This window comes from Glandiceps talaboti, chromosome 14 (assembly GCF_964340395.1).
Source record: "Glandiceps talaboti chromosome 14, keGlaTala1.1, whole genome shotgun sequence".
Classification (NCBI taxonomy): Eukaryota; Metazoa; Hemichordata; class Enteropneusta; family Spengelidae; genus Glandiceps; species Glandiceps talaboti.
Genome location: NC_135562.1, coordinates 1,964,675 through 1,977,381, shown reverse-complemented (window position 1 = coordinate 1,977,381; position 12,707 = coordinate 1,964,675).

Genomic DNA, 12,707 nt, shown 5'->3' with positions numbered 1-12,707 from the left:
GTTCTACAAAATACATTGCTAATTTTTAACATTAATCTCTATTCATTTGTTACGGGAATACGTTAAAAATAAAAGGATGTAATTTAGCCAGCTGTTCTTTTCATGATCGATCTCTATTGTCTATCCGTTAACATTCTGGTCGAATATAGTTCAATTATGCAAATCTTTTTTCAATTGAAAAAAAAGTAGAGGAACAATGTACAGTTCTTGGTAGTTACTCTTTAACAACCATATGACCTGATAAATCTGATGTAATGGTAAAAGGTCACTGGTATTTTTTTAATAAAATCTTTAGGATGTGGATAAATTTTACATGCTCAACATGATCAAGAAGTGAGCATTTGACAGCTTTTATAGCGCCAACGTTTATATATCTAACGGTGAATTATAGTCTGTATGTCAAAAACAACGTTACTGTTAATCGAGTAGCTTTGACACCGTACTTTAGCTGAAAAGCTGATACAAGGTTTTACGGGGCAGACAGCGTCAGTTAACCTGGCAGCAGATCACCATCATTATCTGGATACTTGATCTGACACAATTCTCGGTCTCAATATTGTGCATACGGCATTGGCTCTGTTTGAAACTCTCACGCGAAAAACAATATCAATCTGCACATTCTACACTTCAAGCTAGCAAGATTGCAGTTCATTGCAACATCAAAATGAAAGAATCCATTCAAACATTTTATAGGGTGGAAATATGGTAATATTACAGTCTAGTCGTTTCGAACTCCAGTTTGAAACATGGTGGCCTTAGCGATCTATCAGGCATGAAACAGGGACAATAGCAGATACAGAGAGGAATTAACGTAGTACGCTAATGCATGACTGCATAGGCTGAGTCCAATAATGTATAACCTACATAGATTGACGACGCAGTGACACCTGAGCCATCTCAATTATCGTGGTTTTTAGCTGATTTGGCTCTATATAATCTGAAAGGGTCATCTTAAAAGAGGGGATCCACATTGCAAAGTGTGAATGTCTTTATAACTCGAGAATAAAGGTTAAAGAAAAAAGTGTCCCGAGATTCTATTATTCCAGGTTTTTGATTAAGATGAAAGCTTCAAAGCACCAGAAAAAAACAACCTAATTAGTTTAAAATGCACTGTGGATCAAATTAAAAGTTGCCTGCGGTTGACTTGTGCACTCATTCCTTCCCTACCTTTGCTGCCAGGGTTTGAATGCTCTGACGTCTGCTGTCTTTGATTAGTTCGTACTATTCCGTGACTGTGCGCAAACTGAATGTACACAGAAGTCGTTCAGTTTGTTCTAACACAGTCGACGTTACGTGATTGTCTCAATTGTACGATATATTAATTATGCTATGATTCAGTAAACTAAGATTTGGTTGATCAAACATGAACACAGGTGAAAACAGTCGACACCTGATTTATTATCGCCAGACTAGTGTTGAATGCTCGTCAAAATCAAGTCTACTTATATCATGTATACCTATCACTGCTATATGGTAAGTTGAAACATCACAAATGATCTTCCATCAATTGTTCGACCGATCCCTCCCTCCCTCTCTCTATCCATCCATCATCTATTGAATTACCCATCCCTCCATTCATTCATTCGTCAATCTATCCGTCTGCCCGTCCGTCTGTCCGTCCGTCCATCCCTCGCTCGTTTCATGCATCCATCCATCCATTCACCCACCCAGCCCACACACCCACCCACCCCCACCTACCCGCCCCTCCTTCCCTCCATCAATCAATCAATATATCAATCAATCAATCAATCAATCAATCAATCAATCAATCAATCAAACAATCAATAATCAATCAATCCACCACCCACCAATCATTCGATCGATCGATCAAACCATACATCAATACATTTATTGTTACTAAGTTATACATGTGTTGTAACTTTAAACACTGTCAATATCTACTTTAAATTGGCTTTGATACATGATTAAAAGAAAAGAATTTGTTAATTTGTTCTGACAGTGCCATTCCACACAGTGTGTGGAAAACTTGAAAGCTGTAAGAAATACCGCCTGTAGCTTTGATGGGTAGACGGTAGACGTCGACATACTATCATGCTATTCAAAACATGGCATTCAGAATGTAAAATAAAAGAACCGTGGTTCATCAATTTGTTCAAAGACGTCTCTCTGGATTTAGCCACACACATAGATATGTCACAATCTACATGTATATTGAGACTGTTGCTGACTGTGTTGTCTTTCTTTAAGGTGCTTAATCACCAGATCTAGATGATGTTTGGCGATAAACTTTCAAGAATTCGGTCGTTGACTTTTAATTGATAGCCTGTATTAGGACGAGTGCCTCCTTCACTATAAGTTGGCTAAACGTATAGGTTGGTTAGTTCGCCTACTGCCAAATACAGTGTTGGGCAACTTCAACCAATTTTTTTTACACACGGACACCAATCCAGTGTACTGTGTAATTCAGCTAGATAAAGAAAGATTTAACTTCTTCCAAGAAGGTGTATCATTCACCGTGCAAATCTATCGAAAAATGACGTTTTGTGAGGCTTCCAAAATGAAAATGTTTCAATCAAAGGAACGTTAAGGTAAAGATTGCATAAACGAGATGAGAAGACGGGTTTAGAATTAGGTAACATCGTTTTATAACGAAGGTTGACTAAGGACGTCAATTTTATAAAGGGCATTGGATTAATGACTTCAAACATGACAGGCTTTGATTGACCGATGGTTGGCGACTGTCATTTAACATAATCTTACTGTACGTCATGTTTTAATACAAACGGAAACCATACACGTCTTATTATATCCAGGTTTATCTATTGAGAGTCGAAGAATTATCAAAACTAAGAACATGCTCGTAATCTCTTGTACAGCAAGCATTTCAATCTTTTTGACAGAAGAAAAGCACAATCACGCTGACATTTCAACAATATCCTACTTAGTTGAGAGTGTTTATTTTCCCGATACTAACAAGGTACGAAGGATAAAACCATGCCTCGTTATGAAACATCCCGAACCGGCTACTTTAATGACCCTCTGTCGCTTTATTGACAACTATAAAAGAACATTCAAGTATACATTTCACGTCAGGTAAATGATCTAAATACTCTTTCCATGCCATGAAAAGTGTCTGCTGAAAGTGTTAACAGCTCATGGCCACTCCAGCTTCAATTATCACGAGACTTCCTAATTGACAGCAGGACGTTACTTTGCCCCTAGATCCTCGTACTAAGTTTCTAATCTAGTCACGTAACAATTCCCCTCCTATTTCTTTAAATTCCATTAGAAGGGAGAGTAAAAGTCAAACTTTCCTTTGGGACCAAATTATTCACTAATTCTGTCCACCTTCTTGCACTCTCTGATTCTTCAATGAACGTATTAACCCCTTTCCTTTTATTTTAGTGGTAATTTAACAAATCTAAAAAAAAAATATTTCTTTCTTTCTTTTTTTTGCAAATATGACGGGCATGCGCAGTTACCTAATTTCTTACATAAATGTAGTAATAAGCTCTTCTTGATCATTTCAGCCCAAAATCAACTCAACTTTTCAGAATTGACGAAAACAACTGTTCATCATTTTGGCGGCAAAGCTGTTTGTAGTGCACAGTAGATAGTCTGAGATGGCTTTATCATTTACATGAGCTAAGTAGGGTAGATATAGTATAGATGCATCCCCTGGAACTCATTGCAGTTTACATCTATTCCGATTTCCATTAAGTAAATTGCAGGTTTGACTTCGCCACGAGTAATGTCGTCTGCAATGAGAAATTACCAAAAGGTCATTTTTGCTCCATTTTTCACTTGAACCCGAAGGGAAAACCTTCAGATTTTAGATGCAAGGCTTTTAAGAACAACAAGTCGGTTTATGACAAACGCCAACGATTTCTCCTCCGCAATGACGTAGAGGGCGACTCCTATCTAAAACCAGAATAAGGATTTCGGAAATCAAAGGGAAGCAGCGTAAAATTAGGCATATCATTAATGTTCGAGACACAAATGACTGTATGTTATTTAAATGTTGATAACAATACCAGTGGATTATTCCTACATTCAACGTATACAAAGCCCTTATACAATACCAGTGGAGTATGCCTACATTCAACGTACACAAAGCCAATCCCCAACTTAACCCACTCCTCCTCCCGTAGTAGAGAACGTTGTCTACGTAGTACTGATCAATAATTTGTTACATGCAAACGATGTTTCAGAGAGCTATTAATACATCAAGATAGTCTGTCACTGTAATTTTCTTTCTTCATCAATAACTAAATACCATATATACCCAATGGAACGTCAGACAAATAATGATTTAGTCGACAAGATATTATATTCTTGAAGACACATATTTTCTTCAATATGTACGTCTTTGGTAAGACGATTTGCTTCCACGTCTTCAACCATGTGTTCATTGTGGTCACACTGAGCAAGTGTGTCCACAATTACAGTTATGACAATCTGTCATTCATAACTAACCAACAAGTGTCAATCATACTGCTGTTAACTTATTCCTCACCTTAACGGTGCTCGACAGAGTTACATATTTCAAAACCTATGCAACTCGGCCTTGTTTCTCTTCATCAGGATAGTTATCTATATTTTGTTCAGGGTAACTAATTATACAAGGCTCTATCTTGTACTGCAGAACTGTTTGCTACATCGCCCTCTGTCGACGATGTCATTGAAAATCAAAGGACAAAAAATTAAATTTCAACGTCGAGACAAAGACGAGTTTTTAACACTGTCTGACATGCTGGGATTTCGATTTTCTTTTGATGTGCGAGTCTCCGCCGATGACCCACGAAACGATTATTGTCTGTACAGATGAAAATCAGCCTGTATATTTCATCAGTTCCTCACCCTTTACAACCTTTCATATTGAGTTTATCTCTACGTATTGAATTATTGATTCATTCATACAGATTCATTAAATATTCACTCATTCACATATTTATTTATTTATTCACAAACCTATTTAATTATTTGCCGTCTTTTTATTTATACATGTATTTATTCATCCAATCATTTATTTTCAATAGGGTGTTATCGCTAAAGAATTAGTCATTCACTACATTTTGTTTTATAACTGTCGCATCTAAAATTTGTGAAATCTGTATAGACAAAAAAACTTGCCAATACTGCTACACTTTATCGTCTGGCTCAACAAAAATATTAACAACATTAATAGAGATATTTGTTGTGCCAGACGATAAAATGTAGCAAATTGAATGTTAGTAAGATTTTTGACGAGCCAGACGATAAAATGTAGCTATTTTTGTTGAGCCAAATGATAACATGTAGCAAATTGAATGTTAGTAAGATATTTGTCGAGCTATACGATAAAAAGTAGCTATTTTAGTCGAGCCAGACGATAAAATGTAGCTATTTTAGTCGAGCCAGACGATAAAATGTAGCTATTTTAGTCGAGCCAGACGATAAAATGTAGCTATTTTAGTCGAGCCAGACGATAAAAATGAAGCAGGTTAAGTAAGATTTTTGTTGAGACAGACGATAACATAGCAATATTAGTAAGATTTTTGTTGAGCCATATAGGTATAGAATTTTATCCTTGACAACACGTCGTGCTCGGCTGTACTCTCTGCCATCAAAATACTTAGCCAGAGAATGTAAGAGGTAAGGGAAGGATAGGTCTGTTTTTTATGTACTATCTTACTCAGTTTTTAACGTCTTCGTACCTCGTACTTCGTGTTTAATGTTGTTCTTGGTATTTTAATGTGTAAGACTATATGTATGTTTTTATGTGAGGTTGTTGCAAGCAAGACAAATGACTCCTTGAGGGATAGAATACTCAGTACAAGAATTATACTGTAAAATTAATGGACTGGTTTTGTGTTACTGTCTCGTCTTTATTACTATGGGAGTAACTTTACATCAGCTGAATTATTAAAATTCGCAAAATATATACGTGTGTCTGTACTATAAAATAGATATTTACAAAACAAAGCAGTTTATATCGGCCAAGTGACAGTATGGTTGATACTATGTAACTGCCTAGCAGTGAAATAAGTCATTGACTTTTCAACGTCACTGTGTTGTTGTTGTTATTGTTGTTGTTGTTGTTGTTGCTGTTGTTGTTGTTGCTTTGTTGTTGTTGTTGTTGTTGTTGTTGTTTTTGTTGCTGATGATGATGATGATGATGCTTATGATGATGATGATGATGATGATGATGATGATGATGATGATGGTGATGATGATGGTGATTGTGATGATGATGATGATCATGATGATGATGATGATGATGATGATGATGATGATGATGATTGTTGTTGTTGTCGATGTAGAAACCATCGTCGTTACCGTATTCGAGATCATAATTGCCTAAACTGTCTAATCCCAAGACCCAACATTATAATTCACGATATCTGACAGTCTCAACCAGAGACTATTTGATTTTCTTCTAACAAAAACTTCAAGTTCATTAAATAAAGGTCAGGTATTTCTCAGCACCAGTTTGTTCTTTTGGTGACACTGCGTCATTAATCACAGACATCAAAGACACCAGCCTTCGTTACGATCACCCCTTTCGTTAGTCCCTTTAAAATAGCTGTAATAAAATCGTGGAAAGAGTTCTGTAAGTCTTGGATACATTGTTTGACAATAGCATCTAACACTTACCAAGTGTATCCAACTTTACTTATTGTCAACATTGTAATCAAGATCGGGGTATTAAATAATTTTATGAATTCAAATTTGTAAAAAAAAAAAATAAGACAAAGTAGAAAAAGTACACTCATTGTCGTAAACCACAGCCTCTTTTACGGCACCGTCCGATACGCACCGCCAAGAGGTCGTAAACAACAGCCTCTTTTACGGCAAATTATAAAATTATACTGTGGTGCAACTAAAAGTGTAATGTACCTTATATCTATACTGTGCTGCAAATCTTCGTCAGGATATGAATATTCATTTATTTCTTCGTTAACATCATTGCACGATTCTCTCGTCTTCTCCGTCGTCTCCCTAGCAACTCTTGCGTATGCTGCCATCAATCTTATAGGTACAATCAGCTTTTCATATTCTTCCAACGTGTTTACTTTGAACTTGTACTTGTTCTGCAAATTAATAAGGATGAAACAACAAACTTGAACTGTAGTGAACGATTCGTCGATGGGCGCCCTTCCCGGTGGTAGATAGCGTGAGGAAATATTACGGTCTACTACCGGTACCCAGACCACATACAAGCTACGATGCAGTTACACAAAAATACTTTATCAGTGATATGACTTTGCTAGTAAAGCTGTCTGTGTTGTGTTGTTTTCACTCAGTATCGTTGTCCAGACTATTTTGATTAATTTTAGAAAAACTTTTAAAGGCAAATTTGTGTCTTTATATGTTGTTCTTTTTCTGATGAATGTTTTGCTCAAAATGAAAATTGATGTGATATCGTGGTTGTGGCACAGAGTCTGTATTCACGACGTTCATTAATTAGTAATGTCTAACTTTGATATTTGGGTGACTATCTGCGACAATAATGTACAAATTAATAAGGTATATATATTTATTAGTAAAACACTACAAATGTCAAGAAAGATACACCAAATGAATGGCATTTGGATAATTGAAATCTTATCATTACTAATTTATTTACCTGCAATAGTTTGCTTCGTCTGTTTGCCTTCAGGGAAAATGTAAAAGTTTTCTTTCTGGACCCGTTCATATTTGACAGCGTAGGGATTTTTAGATCGTAGAAAAACAGGTTTATATAAATACATTTATATTTCTCTTTCGTATCCTGAAGAACAAAGAGCAAAATAAGTATGAACAGGGGTGGGTTCATTGTCAATGCGTTAACAGAGGGCGCTGTTGTAGTTCCTCCCCATGTGGGTATGTCAATAAATAGACGATAAAGCGAAGAATAGAAATGGTGAAATATAACTGTCTCCAATAGTAACATAAATCGATGGGGGTGGTCGAGGGGGGTGACAAGGGTTACATTAGAAACCACTATGTTTATAGTACGAACATTGATCAACAAAGTACTTCTTTCCATAGATAACTTGTTATCGCTGCGCCGAAAACAAGAAGACTGGCTTAGATGAAACAACACAAGATTGTTATAATTCTTACTATGTTTTCCCAATAGCGAGTTCAAACATCTCAAACACACATGACTACAAACGATACCACAAACACAACCTCCTGTGTTCTAAACGAGCTTTATCTACCAAATATTACAAATAAAGCTACTTACATCATTCATTGAAATAAGATATGGCGATGACAACACCAAATCTCGTTTACGCCATATAAAAAATGTTTTTGTTTTGTAGTAAACCTTTCCAGTAAACAACGCACTTCCAATCTGTTATAAAAAAGTGCAAAACACATACATTTAATGTACAGGATAGCTGACTGTTATTAGTTAACAACTTGGCGATGTTACAAACAGAGCACTACGTCACGAGGGAGGAGGGGGGGGGCACTTCTGAAAATTCAATATGTTCTTGGCAGGTAAACACGAGTCTTATTATTTCTTGCCTACACGTATTCTCGTTCCTTATCATTGCCACAGATGTATTTATCCAAATCACGTTACTGTGTGTCTCTTGTGTGTCGATGTCCCGTTTGTGTTCCTTTGTTGTGTTCATAAAATATTCATTTCAATTTCTATATACATTCATCATGCCACCTGGACTCATCTGCTAACTTCTCTCCATCCAATCACACCCATCTTCAAATTCTAATATCCAATCACTTCCTTCCTTCTACAAGTCTTTCATCACCATGATCTGTCCCTTATATGTATGCGCGGCAGGTTAGTTAAGGCAGAAGTGCAGACGTGGCCAGTATGGCTATACAAGTGTAACCTTTATGTCAATACTTGCAGGTAGGTTCATACTTTATCTCTCCAGTTATTTTGTCATTTGTATACGTACCTTTAGTTTTACTGTTATTTGTGTAGTCATCTGATTTTTGCATTTGTTGTAAGTATTAGAGAAGTGTAGACGATGCCATTACGGCTACACAAGTGTAAGTTTTGTGTATATACTTGCACACTTGCAGAATAAAGATACTGTTGAGTCATCCTACAAGTTCAGAGACTTATTGTTGGTAAACCCACCCTGTCATCATTAACTGTTTTTATCTAAGGCCAGACACTAACCCATTACATTGAGTAGGTAGGTCGACTCTAACCTATACGGGGGGATGGGGGGGGGGGGGTACTTAGCCAGCCATCTTCCATCTTGTTTTGGTTCTGATTGGAAGGAGACAACTCCAAAGATGACACTTTAAAAAAATAAAAAAATAAATAAATAAGACAATGGAGGAGGGCATTTAATTTTTAGAGGCATAAAATATCAACCATAGACATAATTTAAAGTCTGAAGTGTATTTTGTTGTGGCAGAGCTGAAATCTATTTAGTCGTAAATTTTTGCTCATTCCTTTTAGTGCACATTGAATATGCAACAGCTTAATTTAACTCTCAATTCACTCTTGTATGCATAATCAGAGCTAAGTAAACCACTGTATAACTATATGATATTATATAATTTGTAATTGACTCAAATGTATATTGTTATATTATTCAGAAATGGAGAAACCCCCTTAATTTTGAAACAAAGTGTCATAAAGAGTGCATTTTACTGACATACGAAGCCCACGTGATGAAATATTGCCAATCAGCAATAAAACAAAATTGAAATGCCAAAAATATGGGTAGGTCGAGCCCGTTGAATAGCTTTTTCATGTTTCTGGCCTAAAAGCGCGACGTACTGAAAGACATTACTCCGAAAACGTTAACGTTGATGGCATCCTAATAAGCACAGACTTGAGCATTTCGAAGGACTACCCAGGGCAGCCCTCGACAAAGTTTTTGTGCCATTTCAGATTTACTTACCTCGTGTTCCTTTGCAAAGTTCTCGAGTTCCGCGTATGAGATACTACTATCATTTCTAGGTCTACTGTTTCTTTCTATGCTAAATAGTGTAGGACAAGCCATGCTAAAGATTAGTGGGTAAAAATCTGTGAGTACATAAGTTTTCGACTTATGTGCTATTTCTCTTTGACTTTGTACGTCAGAGGGGATTCGTTCGTCTGAATCCGCTATGGTAGGCGGACCGGGAAGCATTTGTAGCCTGGTCGCAATCATACAAACCTACAAGTCGAACCGTAATGTTTTTATCGGCTGCCTTGCCTAGCTACGCGCATGTTCTTTCGCAGTTCTTTTCCCTCGTTCCATTTCTACAATGCAGCCTTGTGAATGGTCCGCTCTCCAAACCCAACGCGTTCGATCTTTTGGCGCGTGTTCTTCGACTTATGCGACAGCGCGTTGCACTCTGGGAAGGGGAATGGTGCGATAACAGACAACACTGAAATATATACAAACAAACAAACAAACAAACAAACAAATAAATAAACACAATTTCCTGGGAGAATGAACATATCATGGTTACATATACAAATTACAGAATTTATTCCCATTGATCCAGCATAAGAAAACGTTCAGTACCTCTGCACAGACAATTAATTTGTCTATGGCACCTGTAACACTGTACGACCGCCAAAGTGTATCAAATTGAGTATACATTATCAAAGGAAGAGTTCATCTGATCACCGCTAATACATAGATATGTAAAATTATTACATAATATCCTAAAAAATTATATTCAATGGATAAAAGAGTTACTGCTTTAACAAATACATCATCACTATATATATAAGCCGGAAAAAAGTGTGTTTCCGATAAGATGGCCTCAGAGAATAGGGTAGGTATTTTATTTTATTTCATTTTATTTTATTTTATTTTACTTTACTTTATTATTTGTCTTTTTAATTGTTTTTATTTTTGTTTTTGAAAAATATTGCTTCGACCCAAAACCAAACGAAATGTCGATTAGAAAACCTTTGATGAAATATGTACATATATCGCCGGGGAAAGAAAACAGACATGCATGAAAGTCAAGAAGACAAAGAATGTCTCATCATTTTGTTTAGAGTTATCGAAAACACACATTTTTTTTAATTTTATTTTACAACTCAAAAGTGTAACTAAATATTTAACTTTATATTTAGTTATATTTGTGTCATGTGTACTGTGTTGAATTTATTTCCAGAAACATAAGATAATAACAATACAAAAAAATGTCATTTAATATGAAAATGTTCTGGTGACCTGGGCCATGGAAATAGTTCAATTGGAACTAATCTGGCCCTGGCAAATATTGGAAGTAAATAAATACAAGGTGTACTTATCAATGATAAATAAATAATGGAACACTCATACTTATTTACATTTGTGCACATAATATTACAAATGAACAATACTAAACAAGGAAAAAACATGACATAACCCAAAGAATATCAAACAACCAAAACGGAAAACCAAAACAAACGAAAAAAACGAAATCGATCGAAAATGAAGATGACTATGTTATCATTTTCATGTATTTGAAGTTAATATGTGTTTGCAACCATATAAGGGCATATTGGCATTTGTTAATATTATCAAAATATAATAAGAACTGCAAACTATGAATTCCTAGCACATTGCATGTAAGTATTAACAAACGTACAAACGTGCACTTCACAATATGCTTAAATAGGAGAAACCATTGAGGATGGGGATCTAGCTACCAGTGGGGAGGGGTTATCTACTGTACTTTTACAATACTTATTTCAACACTTATCAACGATCGATACTTAATTTTCACACATTCAGGATTGTGAGAAATAAAATATAGAATTAAAGTCACACTATCACATTTGTACCAGTTGCCTGTGAATTGTGTATAAAACAGTAACATTGCCTACTTCACGCTAGTCTGTAAGATACGACGTGATAGTGCCACGGCCAACACCCAGAAGTATGTGTGATATGACGTGTAGTGCCACATCTATCAGTCAAAACCTACTCTGTAAATAGATGATTGTTTATCAGGGCAGAAGGACATGGCGTATTTTACTGTCTAATCTATGTCTAAAAATAAACACAACTATGTAATTTGTTGAGGTTGTGTACAGCCATGTTAAAAACGTGACCATGACAAGGTCAATATTAGAAAAAAAATACCAATGAATTAGGAAAAAAAATATCAATGAATCCTGTTATTTTTAGAAAACCCTGGCAAATGATTCAACTGCTTACAAGCTGACCAAACATTTTCATCAGCTACTAGGCAGATCAAATGATTTACAAAGGTTATAACACTCAAGCAGTTCAAAGGTTTTCTTTAGCATTGACTGTTTCCATTATTCATACATCCCCACATGATTTCCCGAGGAATACCAGGGAGGTTATCAACGTCAGACGCTACAATCCTAGGATCAATAGAGACGTGGACATCGAACTAATATATCTAACATCTACAATCGGCTGATCATACCGCCACCTAGTGGTCAGCTGTAACAGTGGAATTTGTCATTCTGATGAGGATCGTTGACCAAGACAGATCGAAATGCTTGCAAGGTATAACACCCCAGTTAAATATAAAGCATACATTCTCTTCTTTTCCGTATATAACGTAATAAAAGCAATAGATAGCGAACCATTTATTTCGAAGAATGATAATAAATTATGTAATAGAGAAATGACGGCATTATACTTAGTAAACAAAAAAAGTATTTAATACACAAACGTATGTAATTCTATGTAGTTAATTATGGAACTTTCAAGTTAATTCGATACCATAAATAATAGGCATTAAAAGTACATTTTTTCATCAGCTGCTTCGTATGATCATGGAAAAATCAGAAAACGAACAAATTTCAAAGAATTTAGTGAATG